General features: G+C 41.7%; 1 long non-coding RNA gene across 3 annotated transcripts in view; it reads right to left on the bottom strand.

The window, feature by feature from the left end:
- The window catches only part of LOC110397053, an 87455-nt gene extending 69269 nt beyond the window's left edge, over positions 1-18186 (bottom strand). For all 3 annotated transcript variants that reach the window (XR_002437504.1, XR_002437502.1, XR_002437503.1), the window contains exon 1: positions 18038-18186. This is a non-coding gene — a long non-coding RNA (uncharacterized LOC110397053). The remainder of the gene's footprint in view (positions 1-18037) is intronic.

Here is a 19387-nt window from a genome sequence, read left to right as displayed (position 1 = left end):
AAATGCCATCACCTTTACCCCAGTGACACCCAACAAGCGTTTTCTATAGCCCAGTATTGTCTGGACAAAGCTGTATACCAGACTCTTTGACCTAAATTTACTGAGACAGTTGAAAATTACAGCAGTTGAAAATAAAAGCATCTCCAGATGGGTAAATAGCTCACTTCTTTCAATTTCATCAAATTATCTCAGCATCTGGTACTTCTCTGCTGAGACTGCCTCCCCATGAGAGAAAAATAAAGCTCAGCTCTGCTGGGCCACTCAAGTAGACGGTACACAGCAGTCAGATGTCAGGCCTGGGGACTCATTTCTGCCCCAGGCAGAGATGAGCTGCCATGCTCCTCTCCATGCCTACACTGAGCTTCTACTCTGATGCTTCCAACTGACTCCAGCATTACCTATGCTTGCAATGACATCAGTCAACCTGAAGAACTACCCCTTAAAAGTGTCTGTTCTCAGCTTGTATTGAGCAGTGGGGTGTATTGAGATAGACTGTATCTCTGTGGTGGGCTGTAGCTAGCTGGGGAGGATGGGTGGATGGTTTGGACTCACTTGGCCCCAAAACTAGTTCCTCACAGCAGCAATTGGGCATGGAGCAACCACCAGCTCTGATCGGGCTGATTCTCTCCTGAGAATGTAGCACAGCCTTTCTACACACAGAATATTGACAAGATGGGGGGCTGCAAAAGAAGGCTGGGCTGTCTGCACCAGTTATTGTCCAGAATACAGTACGTATTTATATTCAATCCTGTATTTAATATTGAATATTAATCACAAAGGATTATACAACTGAAAGCATATTAAGAAAACCCCCAACATTAACACTTCAAAGCCCCCTGATTTTTAAGACAGTCTCATTATTACAGGATAAATTTCACAGTGTTTGAGTAGTCAGCACTGGAAATAAAACACTATTTGACGAAAAATATTTTTTCTAGAGTCTTCAACTATGTTGTACTTCCTATAATCAAAACAGAAGAATTTCTGTATCAGACAACAGAGCCTTTTGTCCAGTCTCTAACAATCACCATCTGCAATTTAAGAGGAACAGTAACATCCTTTCACTACTCCCTAATTTCTGAACATACCTTGGATACATTATTTACCTAGATACCTAATCCTCATGAGGCAAGATTCTTCCCAAGCTTCCTCTTTTTTTTTTTTTTTTTTTTAAAAAGTTCAAATAGCAGTATAGAAAAAGTGAAATACAGTGGCATTTGGTTACCAATATCCCCATCCTTTCTTTGAGCATGTATGTAAATTTTTAATACCTTAGAGCCGGAATTGACTCTCTCCACATGGTCAGTACATCATCTGCGGCAGAGAAACTCCAGTTAAGGACATAAATTGCTCATTGATAGATGCTTAGTAAACAATGGATAGTGTCTCTGACAGACTCAACTCTGGCAAAAGGACAACTTTATTTTTTACCAATGATTTTATCTGTCCTTCAAACTCTTTTGCAAAAATCTATCCCACAGCAGTTAATTTAATGGGTCTGTTACATACTGTAGAATAAAAGTATATGCTTTTGTTGCCTCAGTAAGTGCTGCCCTTTAGTTTCCCTGTGTGTTTTCGATGTTTCCTGCTGCGAAGCTTATAATGGGAATCCTTGTGTTGCTCCTATTTAGGCATTTTCTTCAAAAGAGCCCTTCACCTGACACCTTGCAAACATTGTCACCTTGTGATCACTCAGGGTCAATTCTTCACTTAGGTGCACAGCCGAAGAATTTGTCTAAACCCTCTTTTTCAGTGGACTGCATCAGACTCATGCTTGCGGAATACAGCAAACAGGAGCAAGTGTCAAACACTTCAGTGCTTGAATGTTAAGTCTCAGCACATGGGGGCTCTTTTTCTATTTATTTTTTGCTGTTGTTCTTCTGTGCATCTCATATGCAAAGAATTAGCAACATTTCTGCAGTATTCATGGTATCTTTTAGAAATGGAAGAGGGAAAAAGTGAATACTCACCATGATCTTATCTTTCCAAGCCCACAACATCCAAACCACAACAACATTTGAGCTTGCACTGATCTCTGGGGATTCCTGAAGACCAAAGGGAGATCCATTACCTTCAACTTTAATAGGAAAGCCTAAAGAAAGAGGTTCCAGCCTACAACACTCTTCTGTTCACAGCAGCTGCCAGTTATTGCAATAACATCTGCCTTTACTTCTGGTGGATAAAGGCTTGGAGAGGCAAAGCCATCTCTTCTCAAAGAAGGACCACAGAGTCATAGAATCATTAAGACTGGAAATGACCTATAAGAACATCTTGTCTAACCACCAGCCCATCCCCACCATGCCCACTGACCATGTCCCTCAGTGCCACATCCACACAGTTCGCAAACACCTCCAGGGGCAGCCTGTGCCAGTGCCTCACTGTTCTTTCTGAGAAGAATTTTTTCCTAATATCCAACCTGAACCACCCCTGATGCAACTTGAAGCCATTCCCTCTTATCCTATTGCTAGATGCACCACCACTTCCCAGCCATAGATCCCCCCCCACCTGCTGCCTTGTTAGACCATGAGTGGCAGTGGCTATCAGCCACCTCCAGCTACCAAGCTCCTGCCTGGATCTCCACAATCACATTCTGTCTCAATTCCTATGCATTCCCACTGAGCAGTAACTGAGAACATCATCTGAAGTGGGAGAAGTTGTACTGCATTTATCTTCCTATGACACCTGAAACAAAGCAGGCTGGGAGGCATATATTAATGACTTTGTCTTCAATACAGATGGTCTGGAAATGCTTTGGTGCAATCAGCTTTTCATTAGAATACACTGAGTTGTCAAAACTGCTATTTTTTCAATAAAGTGCTGGGCAGGAAAAGTTTTTGAAATCTAGAATTAGAGTCTCTGGAAGACAAAGAGAAGGAAAGATGGAGAAGGTACAATTTTCATCCTGTTGACTTTCCAAGGCCAAACCCCCTCTGTGAGTAAACATCTACATCCCGGGATGCTGACAGTGCTCATATGGGGCAGCAGTGTGGTGGTGGCAGGAATAGCACACCATAAATGACAGAATTCAGATTCCATTACTGCCAACACGCTCTGCAAGCATTAAAATCATGTGCACACCGGGAGGGAGATAAAGTACCACATTTACTCACAGATTCTTAATAAAAATGTCGTTCTGAGTTTAATTAACACACTTTTTTTTTGTTTACAAAATCACCCCACAGCTGCAGCAAAACCTGCTTTTCTACAGTGTTCCAGGGCCAAGCTCTGCAGCAGGTTATGCCCAGGTGCATCTGCAGGGCGGCTCATTCGGGCCAAGTCAGTATTTACAACAGCACAACAGAGCAGACTCTGTCCCTTTGAAGTTCATCAGCTATCCTTTCCTTCCCACAGTAGAGTTTTTATTTTTAGCTTGTCAGCAGCAGAGGTAAATATAATAAAAGCTGCCAGCCAGCTGGCAGTTCCATCTCCTCTTGTCTCTCTGGCTGCACTGGTACCTGTGCTTGTGCTCCCTTTCCTCAGAGGCAGATCTGCTGAGAGCTGAGGAAGAGCACCACCAGACATTTATTATTTTGGGGTTGCTCTACTGAGATAGCCAACTGTGAACTCAGCTTCCTCAACTCCCTGACCTGCTCTGCCTGGAGGAACAACAGCGATCTGGGGGGAGCTGACGGGGGGAAAGGGATGCACAGATGAAGGAAGTAAGATGCAGGTTGATCATTTCATCCGTATTGTCTGGGTGCCATCGGAATACATTAACTCCTTCATTTATCACAGCACTATCATTAGAAATCTCAATTATTTCTGAATGCCACACTGACAAAATGTTTAATTAGCTACTTTGTTGTTTTAATCACTTCTCGGATACAAGGAAGAACTGGAAACACCAGTGCTGGGCCCCATTATTTCTTATAGAAATGTGTGGAGATTGAAGGAAGCTGTAATAAATGTCCCCATCGTTACACAGAGATAAAGGTCAAACAGTAACACAGCATTCATACATCTTAAACCTTTCACAAAGAGAACATACCCACCAGCTACAGCCTTCTGTACCATTGATGTGAGCTGAATGTGAGCTGCCTTCAGAGTAACTCGCAGAAAAAGCTTGGGGGTTGCTATTTCCCCTCGGGGGGTAATGTGGGGGGATCAGCAAGCTAAGCAGTTAAGCAGTTCAGACATTACCATCAGGAGCCTGCTACAGTTAGATTTTCCCAGGCTTTTTGCAGAATCAGACTGAAATTGAAGGCAACAATTTCATAGTCTGACTGTATTAGGAGTTTCCTTCTTACCTTGAAGTCACTCCATCCACTAATGAAAAGGCAGCAACCATGGAGAAGCCTGATCAGTATTCTCACATGCCCCAGATCCAGCACAGGATGAAGAACAGCACACAGATGCCCCACCAGCTTGTGCAGATGTAGAGCACCCCAGTGGAGACAAGTTTGCTTTGGTGCCCTGATCTACAGAGCCTTTCCCTCTGTGCAGAGGCAGCAGACATTGGAAATAGCACAGATTTTTCTGTTTGTATTATGTTGGTCATACTGAAAATAAGACAAAAGGTCACTTCTTAACATGGAAACATATACCTCTGAACAGAATTAGGTTAACATTTCATATAAAACACAGCCTTCGAGTGACTTCAGATGATGACAGTGCACCTCGGGGCAAGACCATTTAGCCTACAACCCATTTTAATGTGAACATTTGGCAATCAAGGCTGGGAGACCAACACAGACAGCACCTCCCAATGCTTAAAATCAAAGAACACAATCATTTTGTATGACCAGAACTTTCTAGCTGCATGGGTTCTCCAAAGTGTTCTGACCAGGATTAACGGGGGCGGGGAGAAATGTCTGTATCCTCCAAGGGACCCAATCCACCAGGTGTCTTCCTCTCCAACCTTCAGCTATGGTGGTGTCTGCACAAAGCACAGCAGTCACAGTGATAAAGAGGGGAGAAGGACTTGGTGGTGACAATGGCCAAGTTCTCTCATAGAGAAAGCACTTCTAGTTCCCACCACTCAGCTGAAGATCTCCACTTACCCTATTTGCTAGGGTCATGTCCTTGCAAAGTGTCTCCTCTCTTCCCACAGATAGGGAGCCAAACTCTACAGCCTATTTCTGAGACTCTTCCCTAAGAAAGAGGTATCTTAAGTGCCAGACCCCTCCTCAGTGCTGTTCATGCATCCATACATTGAGTTTATTATAAGTTTAACAGGCCTAAGGTGTCTGACTGACTTATCAGCAGTGGTTAGTAAAAAGTGTCTAGCCTTTTTTCAAACCCTAGTCAGCCCCACACATCACTGATGCATCTGTAAATTACTCATGTCCATGTTGCACCCAAAATCCTTCGTGATGCCATCAGTCTTCTTTGCTTTGAGGCATTAAGACCCGCCAAACTGGGAGAGGATTAATGTCTAGAAGTGGTATGTCCAGCTCAGGATACTCCCGGGTATCTGAGGAGATACCTGCAATGTGCTTTACTGCCTGAATAGGTGCTTTTATGAAGTCCTTAATTACAAGTATTGTAATCATTTCAGGAGAGATCTTTAGAAGAGTTTTTGAAGAAGACAGATATGGTGGTTTAGCTCAAGCAATACAAAACATTGAATCCACTGAGAAACTTCCAAATCATTGTTTCAGAAGGACAAAAAATGCAAAACTGAGAAAGACTATCCACAAGGAAAATGAGTTACGTTTCAATTTATTAGTCATTTCCACATATCCTTCTTTAAAGCACTTTCTCTCAAACAGCCTCAAAGTAAAGCCATTGAAAGCATCTGATTTCTGCAGCAGACATATTTAATGCAGGGAGATGTTCTGGCTCACGAACTCCAATTAGTTCTAATATTAGGCCGGCTCATAAAACAGGCTCCCTTGTTTTCCACAACCACATCGATAAGTATTATCATAAGGGGATATAAATATAACTCATTAGTTTGTTGACACTCAATGGTTTATCTATATATGTAGTGCCATCCTGCCATTATTGATGCTTTTTTAATGGCACAGTATCATTAAGCAGTAATGTTGTATTTCTATTATTATCATTTGGGCTGGTTCTTAATAACTATGCCAAAGTGACTGCAGGATCATCCACAGGACGTGGATGAGTGCCTAATATATTTCTCAGCACATCATCTATAATGTTCACCATGCTCCACAACCAACAAATCACAAACTTTTTACCACTCCAGATGCTCACTCTGGGACATGTGGAGCTCTGCAGAGAAATCACCTGCCCCAAAACTTATCTGTTTCCCAGAATCCACCATGCAAAATTGTAGCAGCAAATTACCACTGTTTGGTGGACAGTAGTCCACTTGCACCACAAACAGACTTGCACAGGTACTAGCTAGTGGCTGGTGGGGTGCTGCTGTACAGCAGATCTTCTGTTGTAAAATGGGAACAGGACTGGAGTTGAGCTATCTTGGTTGTAAAATGCAGGACCTGAAGGTCCCTCTACCTGGGTTTGAACTTCCAGGAACAAATCTTTGCACCCAGCTGCTGGCAAGGAGTCAACTTTTTCCCATTAGCTACTCAGCAGCTCTGGTGGGAGCCAACAGACAACACGATCAGGAAGCCCGCTCTTCAGCAGGCAGAGCATTCACCTGAAGACTTCTTTCAACTACCAAAAGGAAGACAAATAGAAAGGCAGGAAGCAACAGACAATATCCCCCACAATAACACTTCAAATTACAGGAACACAGATTAAACGAAACTGTCTACTAACCATCAGCTATTTAATTACATGCTCTGGGCAGTGTACAAAGAGGTTGATTGCTGATATCATTTACCCCACTGAGCCCAGTGAGTTATTCCTGACCTATACCAGTTTAAATTAAAAGAGTTTTAGGCTTCTTTTGCTTTTTCCAGGAGGAATACAGGCACCAAACACTATCAGGTTTTGCGTTTTGTGTCGGTGGGACTGTTCAGAAAGGGCTCCAGGCAATCTCTTCTCCCAGCACCCACCCACATCCAAACAGTGCTGAGAGCAAGCTAGGGTACCAGCCATTGGCCAGTGCTAGTGTGTGCTTTGGGGATATAGCCTCAGAACCCATCTACAAGGCTGACACTTTGCAATTACCACAGCTAGTATTTACACTGAGTTCAGCTGTAATCCCTCCACAGCAGATCTGTAGGTGAAATATATTTTGCATGGCGCTGGTGTTCTGCAGTTAAAATGTTTCAGTCCAATCATTTAGGTCTAACATTTCCCAGTGCAACATGGGTACGGTTAATAAAATAGCCTTTATTTTTAAACAAAGCTTCTTCTCATAGGAAACTTTGCAGCTTTGTACATCATATCGTGTTTCTTTTAAATAGCATGGGAGATAATACTCTGCTCATTCTACCAGCTGAGGGAATTGCTCTTTAGCTCAAGTTGTAGAAAGCTGTACATTGACATTACAGTCTGTGCTTTAAAACCTGTCTCAAAACCTGTTTCTCTGCCAGGCAGCGTGGGATGGCATTAAATAAATCATTTTCTGTTCCTTAAAAGACAAACACTCGAGCTGATGTAAAGTAAAAGCTATAAGAAATGCATAAAATGTTCTTTAAAGATGAAAAGAAAAAGAAAAAAAGAGAAGAAAAAAATGAAGATTGTTCACACCTCCTATGGTAAAGCACATTCATAGGAGTAACAGGCTATGCACAACTGCAGGTTTTGTAAATGTAGGAGTGAACAAGGAACCCCTGAGACAGCCCAGTCTGGCTGTGGAGAAGGAAGACAGTACAAAACTAGAGAGGACTACCCAGTCCTGCCAGCGAGCCTCTACAGCGGCCCTATAAACACATCTTGGGTACCGGTTTCCCCAGTCATACCTGCAGCCCACTCAGGAGTGCCTCCGTTCTTCTGAAACGGAACATACAACTCCCCCTCTAGAGGTAGGGAAGAAGTTCCTGGTCACAAAATAGCCATCAGATTCAACAAAAAGAACAATCGTTACCTTTACAGCTGCTTGATGAAGGTACATCCCTGAAACAATTGAATGGTTTACAGCAGTTTTGGCCTTGTATGGGTTCCATCTCACCGTCACACTAACAAACGACTCTGTAACCCCCAAACAATCATTTACATCCTTGCCTAATGCACAAGACTTGGGAGTTTCTTTTTCTTCAGCTGCCATTGCATCCATCTGATTGGCACATCACAGCATTTATTTACTTTACTGATAGAACCTAATTGGATGTAATTGCTGAAGCATCTTAAATAATTCTAAATACAGGAATTGATTTGGGGATTAAATGGAAGATGATAATTGCATAATTGAACAAAGTAGCTGGAGTCCTCACCCAGCTAAGTGGATTTCATGATTGTGGCTGATTGCATCAGAATATAAATCAGCCTCATTTGCATGGCTGACATGAGTTTTCCCCTCCTCCTTTCCAGAGCTGGTTTTAAATAGGTCACATTCTGCAGAACAGAGAGTGGAAATAAAGATCTTGGAGGGAAGTCCCCTGGATTTGGTGCTAGATGATTGAGTGCTCTCTGTTCTGCAGGAGATGATTGAGACAGGTATTTTTCATGAGGATTTTGGGTGTTCTAGCATCAGCTAGGAGCTGTTAAAGCCCCACCTAGGTCTGAGGGAGTTCAAGATGCTATCTGTTACCTTTTTATCCTTACAGTTCTGGATAGTTAGAGCTATGGTTTCCTGGGAGATCTTTCTCAAGATCGCTCAAAGTAATTTTCTACAGAAGTGATTTTGTTTAAGTAACTTCTCCCTGGGGGAAGCTGAGTAGCTCATAAGGCACTTCGTGAAAGAGGCTTTCCCTTGTAAGGCACTTTGTGGAAGAGGCTTTCACTCTCAGGTGTGCTTCTAGTTCCAGCTGGGTTCATCCACAGCTTAGATCTGTTACATCTTGTCTCATTGGAGAATTCCAATTTTCCAGTGGGAATTGGCCAAAAAAGGTGGCTGAAGTTAGGATAGGGCTTTTAGAAGGATTAGCTCTATGGCCCTATGCCAGTCTAATTAAGAAGGCTGTAAAGTGTGTACTATTTACAAGTGGTTCTACAGGTGCTGTTGATGCTCTATGGATGTTTTTAAGTTCAGTAAAAAGCACGTAGTTCAAGGTTGGGAGTTTTGCATTGTCAAGGTCATTATTTATGTTTGATAAGTAATAACACACACAGAATAACATTAATTTCATTTGAAAAATCAGTATCTTCCCCAGTCTTTTTTCCTCTTTCATATTGTCTGTATGTTTAATTAGGCTCCAGCTACCTTACCATGGCAGCTTATATCCATAACACTCTCCACATAAACATTTATAACTACATTACTGGCCACTAATTGTTTGCTAGCATTATAAAATCAAGAATATGAGATGTGTGTATTTGTACTAGGAGGAATATGAGGAATAGAATTTCACCTCTGTACACAAGTTGTTTCTAACATTAAGAATGGCACTAAACTATTAATTGTATGCTTATGTATAACTTTGTTGTCAGTGAAGCAAAAGAGTATTTAGAGGAAGATGGAAGTTTCTTCTATTAGATCAATCAATCTGGACTTGTCATTGTTCATTCCTAAGTCTTTTTGTTGAAGGGAAAATTGTCCTTCTTTTCCCCTAAGACCGGCATATTGATTGCTTCAGTGCAAAGAAGACATTAATCGAAGGAAATTAAGTCCTGAGTATCTCATTGAAACGTAAAAAAAAAAGTCCCCAAACCATAAGTTTGTTGTCAGGCTCTGTGCTATATATCGTCATCTGTCAAACATGACTAATTTCACACGATACATTGTGAAATACTGTAGAGCAGCTAATGTCACCCATTTCGTATTTTTAACTCATTAAGGCATCAGCGTTCACATAAGGGGATAGAAAATAAGATCAGAGGGATTTCATATTTCTGCTTTTAATATGTGGTACACAACTGTTGTAAACAAGAACTTAAGATTTAATGTATTTCAGATTAGTGTACAGAAGCTTGCATTATATGCAAGTTTGCAGTTCATATAGAAACTAATTATGCAGTTTCAAAGGGAAACTGTAAATAATTTTGGTTTCTTGATGGATCTTCTTGATTCTGCTGAACCAGGATGAATCATAGAATCACCAAGTTTGGAAAAGACCTCCAAGATCATCCAGTCCAGCCACCCATCTACCACCAGTATTTCCCCACTAAACCATGTTCCTTAGTACATCTAAGTATTTCTTGAACATTTGTATCTGAAAGGCCTAAGTGATACTTAGCAATTTTGGTGCCCATTCCAATATTACAGAACCGAGGCTAAGGACTGAACCTTTGAGAAGTACAGAATAAGTTAAGATTTGTTTGCCCCCCCCCCCCCCCCATTCTAGAATATGCACCAAGAATGAGGGATGATGTTTGCAAAGACTGAGAGATTAAGAGGATTTTCATCTGTCTTTTGTTATCCACCCTTAAGTAAACCTTAGCTTTAATCTTCAACTTTGCTTGAAATGTATCACTGCTCAGATGATCAATATGGACATGCTGAAAAATTCTCTTGATGAAGTGTCCTCACATTCAGTCTATTGGACTTGAAGATCCAGCAATAAACTGATGCTTTTTAACCTCTTACTTACAAAGCCTTAACACTGTCTATGAAAGTGAAAAGAGCATTGACAAAACAAAAATGTATGTCCCTTCCTATCTGCTAAAATTAACCTGCTCTACAGGGCTATTTTCTGAATTGTTTTCTTGCATTTACTGCCTTGAAACTGTTCAGACACAGATTACTCATAGAGCTGTAGAGTTTGGATTACTGGTGAGCTCTGTCACATTAGTACTAGGTGAGGCTCAGGAACTTGACTAACTAGTTTCAGTGTATCTACATTTGCAGTGCTTCTGGCTAGTCCTACTGAAGGATGGTTTTAACAAGGGGCTTGAGTTAAAAAAAAAAATTAAAAAGAGGTGAGATTTCCTTCTTGCTCAGTTTGCAACAATCTGTAGAAGCAGAGAACATCAGCAGTTCTGTGAAAGCTAGAAGGTTCAGTGCCTCCACTGGTCTCGTTGAAGTGTTTGTCAGTCTCTGTACTGCTCAGATAAAGGCTTTACTAAGGCACTAACTACTGCAGGCCTTATAATAGATGAGTGGTTTATACCATGGTGATAACAATACCATGAAATTGAGTATCAACACCCTAAGCAGGATGCAGATAAAATACAAGGTAAAGGAGGACTGACAGTACATACAGAAAGTTATGCTTGTGCTAAATTTTTAGAATAAGATATTCTTATTACTCCACAGATAGAATAAGAAATCACATCTTTGTGTTGATCTGCAAGATGTAGTTTGGAGCTGACACCTTAGTGCAGGCATCCATGTGTTAATATCTCAAAAGAGCACGTGAACTCATATCATACTAGCTCTCATGATTGAGATCTGTGAGGCTACAGCATGCATTCAGATTGAGGACTGAAGACCTATTACCGTTCCACCTAGGAGGCAGCTAAAAGTTAAACATGCCTCAGAAACGTGACTATTTCTTTCCAGTGTAGAGATTTCTGGCACAGCGTCAGCCCTCTGTTTGTCCAAGTTTTTGTCTCAGATAGTATTACAAACAATTAATTCAGAGTTCTGCAACAATGAGAATAACCACTTACACATGAAAGGTGGCATATCAAATCCTGAAAGGTAGGGCCAGATGTTTCTACGCACTGGTCTTCAATAAGTTCTCCCCTACATGACTTCTGTTGGAGAGACGTGTACTTTTCCCAAATAGAAGCAGGCTTCAGAGTTTTAAGAATTACTTCCTGTACCAGGAGCCATCAACACTGAAGACAACACTTTCACCTTCATTTAGTGATGACTAAAACCTCATGTTATCTGGCTACTGCATTTTCTAACGAATTGCTTAATGACATGTTTTCATATCTCTGTCCACACACTCAGGTAGACATTGTTTATATGCAAATGAGCCAAACACTCATTCATGGTGTTTTTTGGCTTGATTGGTATTATACTCTTCATTTATGTCTTGCCCTAAGGAATACTTGGATGCCACTGAACCCTGAATGGGTTCAGAAATATGCTTGAAAAGAGAAGAACTAAGTTCCAGCAGGATTAGCAATTGGAAATACACAGGTTGGCACTGGAGTAGCCACTAGCGGGAATGTGCTCATTCTGCATCAAATTCTGTTCTCATTTCAACTACCCCAGGTCTCGGACTGAGAAATAGACCTAATGAGAAGAGATCAGGCCCTGAGATTTTGTGACAATTCATTTTCCTGACAAAGACAGTAACAAAAACTGAAAATGACACAACCTTAATCTCTTTCTCTGCCAGTTTTAAGGTTGTAATGGGAACTGTCAGCTGGAGAAAATGTTTCTCTTTTGCTTCTGAAACTGGAGTCTTGTGTCACTGCTATGGAGCTCTAGTGGCATGCAAGAAGAAAGAAAATCTACGTACCCAAACCACCCCCAGCCTTGGTCTTTCATGAAGAGAGCCACTGGAGCTTCTTTATGTATATTAAGTATAGCCTCAGGCACAGCTGTAGTGTGTGGATAATTAAGCTAGAATACCTGCCTTCAGATGGAGGTTTCCCACTATTTGCATCTCAACCAATCCAATGTATTTCTGCCAAGAACACTTAACCAGTTTGAAGAAGGAGCCACAAGGAGTTGTACCAGCATAGCTGGATCTAATATTAAGTGCATTATTGTGGCCTGTGAAAATGAAATTAACAGAGGAAGAGGGTCACAAAGAGTACACTAAAGTAAACATGTTAATTGTCTACAGCAGTTGTTGTTAGAAAGGATGATAACCTATTAGGTATAGCATGTGACAGATAGGCAGGCTCTGTAAAGCAATAGATGTGAAAATTAACAGCCTCAGTCAGAAGCATTCTTAACCCATAAGAAAGGTAGAGGGTTCAGGAGGAAAGATTTAGTTTGAGAGGAGAGGACGGAAGTAATAAACTGTGATAGCATGTACACAAAATCACTTTTGACAATGGAGAGACTGCCTGGGAGTTATCAGGAAGCAGTTTTACACCAGACTTTTTTTGGTACATCTTCAGGATGAGATAATTTACACAAGTGCATGAACGATAGGGACTCTGTACATATACACATAGAGGAATATAAATTTACATACATACATCTATACACATGGTATGTAATAAATAATTCAATAGTGTAGTGGAGAATGGAATTTTTTCCAAGCTATCTGTGTCAATGAACAGCAGGTCAAGCCCAAGCGCAAGAAAATAATGAGACAATACAGGTCAGTACGAGAGGTGGTGGACCCTGTAGATCAGGCACACTGACCTTTCTGCAGGCTGCGCAAAGGGGAGGTATAATGAGAGACCTACCAGAGGATAATGAGGCATTTGTGCCTGTTTACTTGAAGTCCTACCTAAATGCAAAGCATAACTTGGGGGGGGGGGGGGGGAAAGGACTTGCTGAGCCCCTTAACCAGCAACAGGAGAAGAGACAAGATGCAAATTCTCTACTTGAAAGGGAAGCTAAGCTCTTTTTTGATGCAGGAGGGAAAAGGGATACCACTCCTGCCCCATCATTCTTTGGTGACTTCCAGCATCCAGACCTCACTCTTTTCCTGTTTTGTACCCAGAGTAACACTTTCCTCAGGTCTGATTTTTGCTCTTGCTAGTCATCTCTGTTCTGACCCATGAGCTGGATTCATTGTTCTGATGATTTTGGCTATTACTATGCATTCCCCAGGGTCAGATCCTGTGTTTCAGCCCATGTGACTACAAGGGGCCATGCAGGAGGAAAGCACAGAAAGACAATAAACCCAGCGCACTCCCAGAGCATCCTGGAGAGGGCATATCTCCTAGAATAAATGATAATCCAGTCCATGTCAGCTCCTGACGTACAAAAGACGACAGCTTCCCAGTCCAGTCTCTGCAAATATGTTCATACAATCATAGAATGCCTTGGGTTGGAAGGGACCCCAAGGATTATGAAGTTTCAACATCCCTGCCACAGGCAGGACCACCAACTTCCCAATCCGGTACTAGACCAGGTTGCTCAGGGCTCCATCCAACCTGGTCTTGAACACCTGGAGGGATGGGGCATTCACAGCCTCTCTGGGCAAATCTAGACCGCTGCATCATTTCTTACCAGCATTTGCAGTTCATTGACACACAGTTTTGATGGGAAGCCACATGAATTTTTGTGCTTTCAGAGTTTCACCCTGAACTTGGGAGTCTTTTCATATGATATGACTGTACAATTAATCACTTGGCCTGAAAAGTCCAATCAAATAATGTGAGCTGACCTCTGATTCACAACCAGAGGACTTCTCCAGATTCACTGTTCAGTGAATAGAATCAGCATCAAAAGATAAAAAAAAAATCCTGCCTAGATTTTCCAAATTACAGTGGTGAATTTTGTCTCATATTCCTTCTATATCATTATTATTTTTAATTATTCAGTTGTAATAAACCTACTTAATATTCCCAGTAAAAACCAAGCCAGTTTTAACTTCCAGTCCTTGGCACTCTTTGTCTCACAGGCTGCCCACATGACTGAGCATAGACCAGACCACAGTATCTGCTTGAGCCACCTGTATTGTCAGGATGAGAAATAGGCCCATCTCCAGTGTGGTTCATCTCAGCCCCAAGATAGACACTTGTTCGGATATCTGCACTGCAGAGATTGAAAATTAAATGAGTGCCATGATCAGACCGCTCAAGCCTCACTTTAGCCTTCCTTCTGGAAAAACTGAACAGATTAAGCTCCCAAAGTGGCTGTCTTCTTTAATCATCCCCTAGGCTTTTTTTTTTGTTTTTAAACCGTTTCCCAACTTTTCTCCCTGTATTACCTGAATGTCTTCCTTACAAAACACATTGATCACAGAATGCAATCTCTGAGATTCTGTGCAATCCGATTCCTTTCCTTCTGGGCATCATAGATAGCTCACTAAGAGACAGGCTTCAAAGTTAAAGGAAAAAAAAAACAAGAGCTGTATCAGTTGCAGGGAGAGGACTCAGCATGGCAGAAGAAATAATATGGAAGCCAGGAAGAAACTGAGCTTAGCTCCGTGCACTCAGGGCAACTTATTGTTGTATTGTACATGATACATTCTGCATCAGCACATTTTTCTTCCATTTTAAATGCCACACAACAGATGCTGTTAGAATTAGAAAATTATGTGAAGTACCCAGAAATCCCTTCTGACTTTTTGCAACAAGGCAGCTGAGGAGATCAGCTCTCCATAAGCCCTCCATAGTGGGGGAAGGAGGGCCGGTGTAGGCACTGCGGCTTTCCTTACAACCACCCCCTCCCCTGTGCTCCTTTCAGCCCAGTGGTCCAACTGCAAATAAAATTAGAAAAAAGCAAGACAGTGCAGATCAAAGGGAAACAGGCAGGCTTCAAGCAGTTTCGCAGAGATTAAAAAGTGATTTTCATTTAAAAAAGTAAAATCTCAATTTGAAGAAAATGTCATGTGTGTCCCCTGAGGGCTGCCCATCTGCTGCACTCAAGGAGCTGAAGATCACTGCCCATACCAACCTCAGCAGCAGGGCTGATGGATGGAGCACCAGCCATCTGGAGCACTCCCCTGGGATGACTTGTATCAGATAATTATAAGATGTAGCAGGCTTCATCTTCAAAGTACTTTACAAATATTTATTAATTAGCCCATACCATTCCCTCATTAGGGACAGAACTGGTGCAGCCTCCATATGTGCAGAAGGGAGGAAAAGATGAAAAGATGTAGACTTGATGACTTTCTCAAGACCATCTGAGAAGTCAGCAACAGGCACAGGTGTGCCTGGCATGCAGTTCTGGGTTTGCTCATGTTTTCAAAGTTCCTTCAACCCAACATGCTCTAGATCCTATTCCACCATAAATGGGGCAGGCAGGCTTTGCTCTGCTGCAACAACACATCCACAGCATCTCTCTCGATAGGACGAGAGGGAATAGCCTCAAGTTGTGCCAGGGAGGTTCAAGTATGAACCTATCCTCAGAAAGAGTGGTGAGGCTCTGGCACAGGCTGCCCAGAGATTTGGTACTGTCACCATCCCCGGAGGTGTTCAAGAACCATGTGGATGTGGCACTGAGGGACAAGTTCAGTGGGCATGGTGGGGATGGATGAAATGATCTGAGATGTCTTTTCCAACCTTAATGACTCTATGATTCTGTGGTAATCCTGAATCCAACTTTGCACTGGAAATAGAGAAACAGCAAAAAGCCTTCATGTGCAAAAGCACATATAACTTTTGTTATCAGAGCAGAAATGATGCTTCTTGCTTAACAGAGAAGCAGAAGAAGAATCTCACATCCTGGAAGCTTTTTAGTCAGAATAATGTTTCCACAGAAATAGCATTACAGGTTGGGGAATTGATGGGCAGCTGGAGGACTTGACCGGTGCATTGAGCAAGGGCTGCCTGAAGTGCCCTTGTCTGGCAGGATGAGTCTCCATCTTGTTTATATTCCACTTAACAGTAACACAGTGGTGTCATTCACAGTGAACGTATCCCTAAGGGAGAGCAGAGCTTGCAGGAACCCAGAGAGGTGAATTTTAATGAAAGACTTGAAGAGAAAACCTGTTGGCCTGAAGTCTTCAGAGGCAATTTAATAGCTGGAGACAAGGGTCTCAGCTGAGGTAAATCAGATTGCATTAGCTCACACTGACTGACAATTTTTATGCACATGTATGTAAGAATCATACATCTGCTTTAATATGCGACTGCTTCAACCAATTCACAATTTTATGCTGTGGCACATTCTAAGATGACAAAATAAGGATAACATTTTTGAGGAAAATTATGTAGGAAGAGAATATAACTAATCACCTCACAATTTAAAACTATCTCAGAGTTACATTTAGTATTTATTAATAAAAAGTGAAAATTGATAGCCAGTCACAGCTTATCATATCTGTAAATGGCAGCATCAGTGCCACAGCATCCTCCAGTCTTTTCTTCAGATACCTCTCCCTTCCTGAGAAGGCTGTCATCCCTTGGAACCAGACCTCAAATTCACAGCCTTCTCAGAGGACCATTATCCAAGGACTCATCCAGGCAACTCCTCAGGTTCATAGTTCTAGTAGGATCACCTCTGACAGCAGTGGTGCCTCAGAAAGAGCAGTGAGGCACTGGCACAGGCTGCCCAGGGAGGTGATGCAGTCACTGTCCCCAGAGGTATTCAAGAACCACTTGGATGTGGTACTGAGGGACATGGTCAGTGGGCACAGTGAGGATGGGCTGGAATCGGACCGGGTGATCTTAGAGGTCTTTTCCAACCTTAATGATTCTATAATCGTATAATTCATGGCAGGAGTGCACATAGTGAAAGCCCACACCGATAAAACCATGGGTGCTAGGAGCAGCCCCCCCCCCCCCACCTCTCCACCATGCCTACAACTTTCCGGTTCTTGAAATTAACTCAAAACATTCTCTGTCACCAGGTTTGTCCTGCATATTTATACTACTTCTCAGTGAGGGTTTCCTTCTGCTACAGCACCTTAAGTTTTAAATTAAACATCACAAGTAACACAAGGGGTAAAAGAAGCAGCAGTCTCCTCATGGCATTTCTAAAGCATTTTGCTGCTGCGCCTATCCTCTCTCTTGACCCTTTTATAACAGCTCATGAACAACAATGTTGTATCTCAAAAAAAGACAAGATAACTCAGTGACACAAGAGATAGTGTTGGGTGCTCAGCTGCCACTGAAACACTCAGAGAAATTGACAGAAGTGGAATTCAGAAAAAAAACTATTAGCCTGATATCTTCCTGAAGTGTTTTGAACTTACATGTTGCTAATCACCTGTGATATCCAGGCCTTTAAAGGCATACAGAAAGCGGCCCATCCCCTGATCTGTCAGATTAAACTGACTCAATCATATATGGTCCTTTACACTATATGAAAGCAAGATTTATCCTTGACTCTAAACTCCCATTTTGTTGCACTAGCACTAGGCAATAGTAAGGCATTGCCTATTAAGAAGGAAAAACAGAATTTACTTTTCTTCTTTATTTAGGTACAGTTACATTCTAGTAAATCATAGGATCACAGAATAGTTTGAGTTGGAAAACATTGGTCCTTAGAAGCAGTGAAACTGCTTCTGATAAGTACTTTGTGATACCAGGCAAAGCATCATCAGGAATATCAATGATCATATTTAGGAAAAAGTTGACTCACCCAACTGGTGAAGAGGATCTCTGGCTACAAAACACTCCTTGTCAGGAAAAGACCTTCATCCAGGAAACATTCTCCTTTTGGAGGCTAGCCCTTAAGTGAGCCCAGGGAGCTCCGGTGAATTGCTTGCACCTGTGCTCCCTGGGCCAGCCACCCCCTTCACCAGGTGCTCAATCATCAGTTCAGGCTGTGACATAACAGTTCCTCTACAGAATGGAACCCTTAAAGATCATCTAGTTTAACTCACCTGCAATGAACAGGGACACTTACAGCTAGATCAGATTGCTCAGTGTCTCTAAATGTTAATTGCATATGTCAAATTTGTTTAATTATGATGTGTTTGTTTTAAGCCCATTCAAGATCTCCACACATCTCCTTTTTCTGAGACACCTGAAAATGTCGTCTCTCAAGAAGCATCCTAAAATAAATGTCAAGCTCACTAAATTATTGCATTTGTAAATAAAATGACAGCATTTACCAGTCACGTAATGAAAAAGTGGCTCGTGCATATATTGTCCAGGATTGTCCTTCTGACCTTAAGAAGGAAACCTCATACTCAGGTGCTTTCTCTGAATGTTAAGTGACAAGGTCAGATAATAATATTCTGCATAGAGATAACAAATCCACTGCAGAGAACTCTTAAGTTGCTCCATTAACCAGTTATGCACATAGCAGAATGAAAGGCAGATTCTAATGCAATAGACAGCAGCAAACTGCAAATAAATTGAGCGCTGGTACACCATTCATAGCCCTTGGAAGACCGGAAAACAGAGATGCTCCTGTCTGGGAACTCTGAAGGGTTTGATCAGCTGAAATATTTCCTTTGAGACAACGTGGATCTTCCTTGACATAACTGCAACAGGTAGTAAACTCAAATTTACATACATACTATGTATAGCTTGTGGAGCTATACATAAGAGCTCTAAAACATAAATACATGTCAACTAGCAGGATCCGCAGTTTGGAGGTTTCTTTAATTTTAGCAAAATGCTTCACATTTCATTTTACACTTCCAGTTCAGTTCTGTGTTCACTTCAGCTGACATAGTGAAATCTTTGTTTAAATTAATAAAAACACTAAAAGGTCCCTTGATATTTTCCCCAATGTGAGTCTTCTTCTGCAGAGAAAGTTGCTATTCTCATACCTGATTCAAAAATCCTTATCCCAGTCATGAACACAAGCTCTGTCAGAGGCCCTCTAAACCACAGCTGACTGAAGGGATTTCAAATAAATACAAACACAATGGGAGAGGTTTCAGTATTAGGTACTAAGTGATATGTCTTATTTCCAGTCATGAAGAGTTCCAACGGGGCTTCTGCTAAAGCAAAGACATCTTTAAGGAGCTTGCTTTGT

This window comes from Numida meleagris, chromosome 3 (genome assembly GCF_002078875.1).
Source record: "Numida meleagris isolate 19003 breed g44 Domestic line chromosome 3, NumMel1.0, whole genome shotgun sequence".
NCBI classification, from domain to species: Eukaryota; Metazoa; Chordata; class Aves; order Galliformes; family Numididae; genus Numida; species Numida meleagris.
This window is presented reverse-complemented; position numbering and strand designations above follow the sequence as displayed.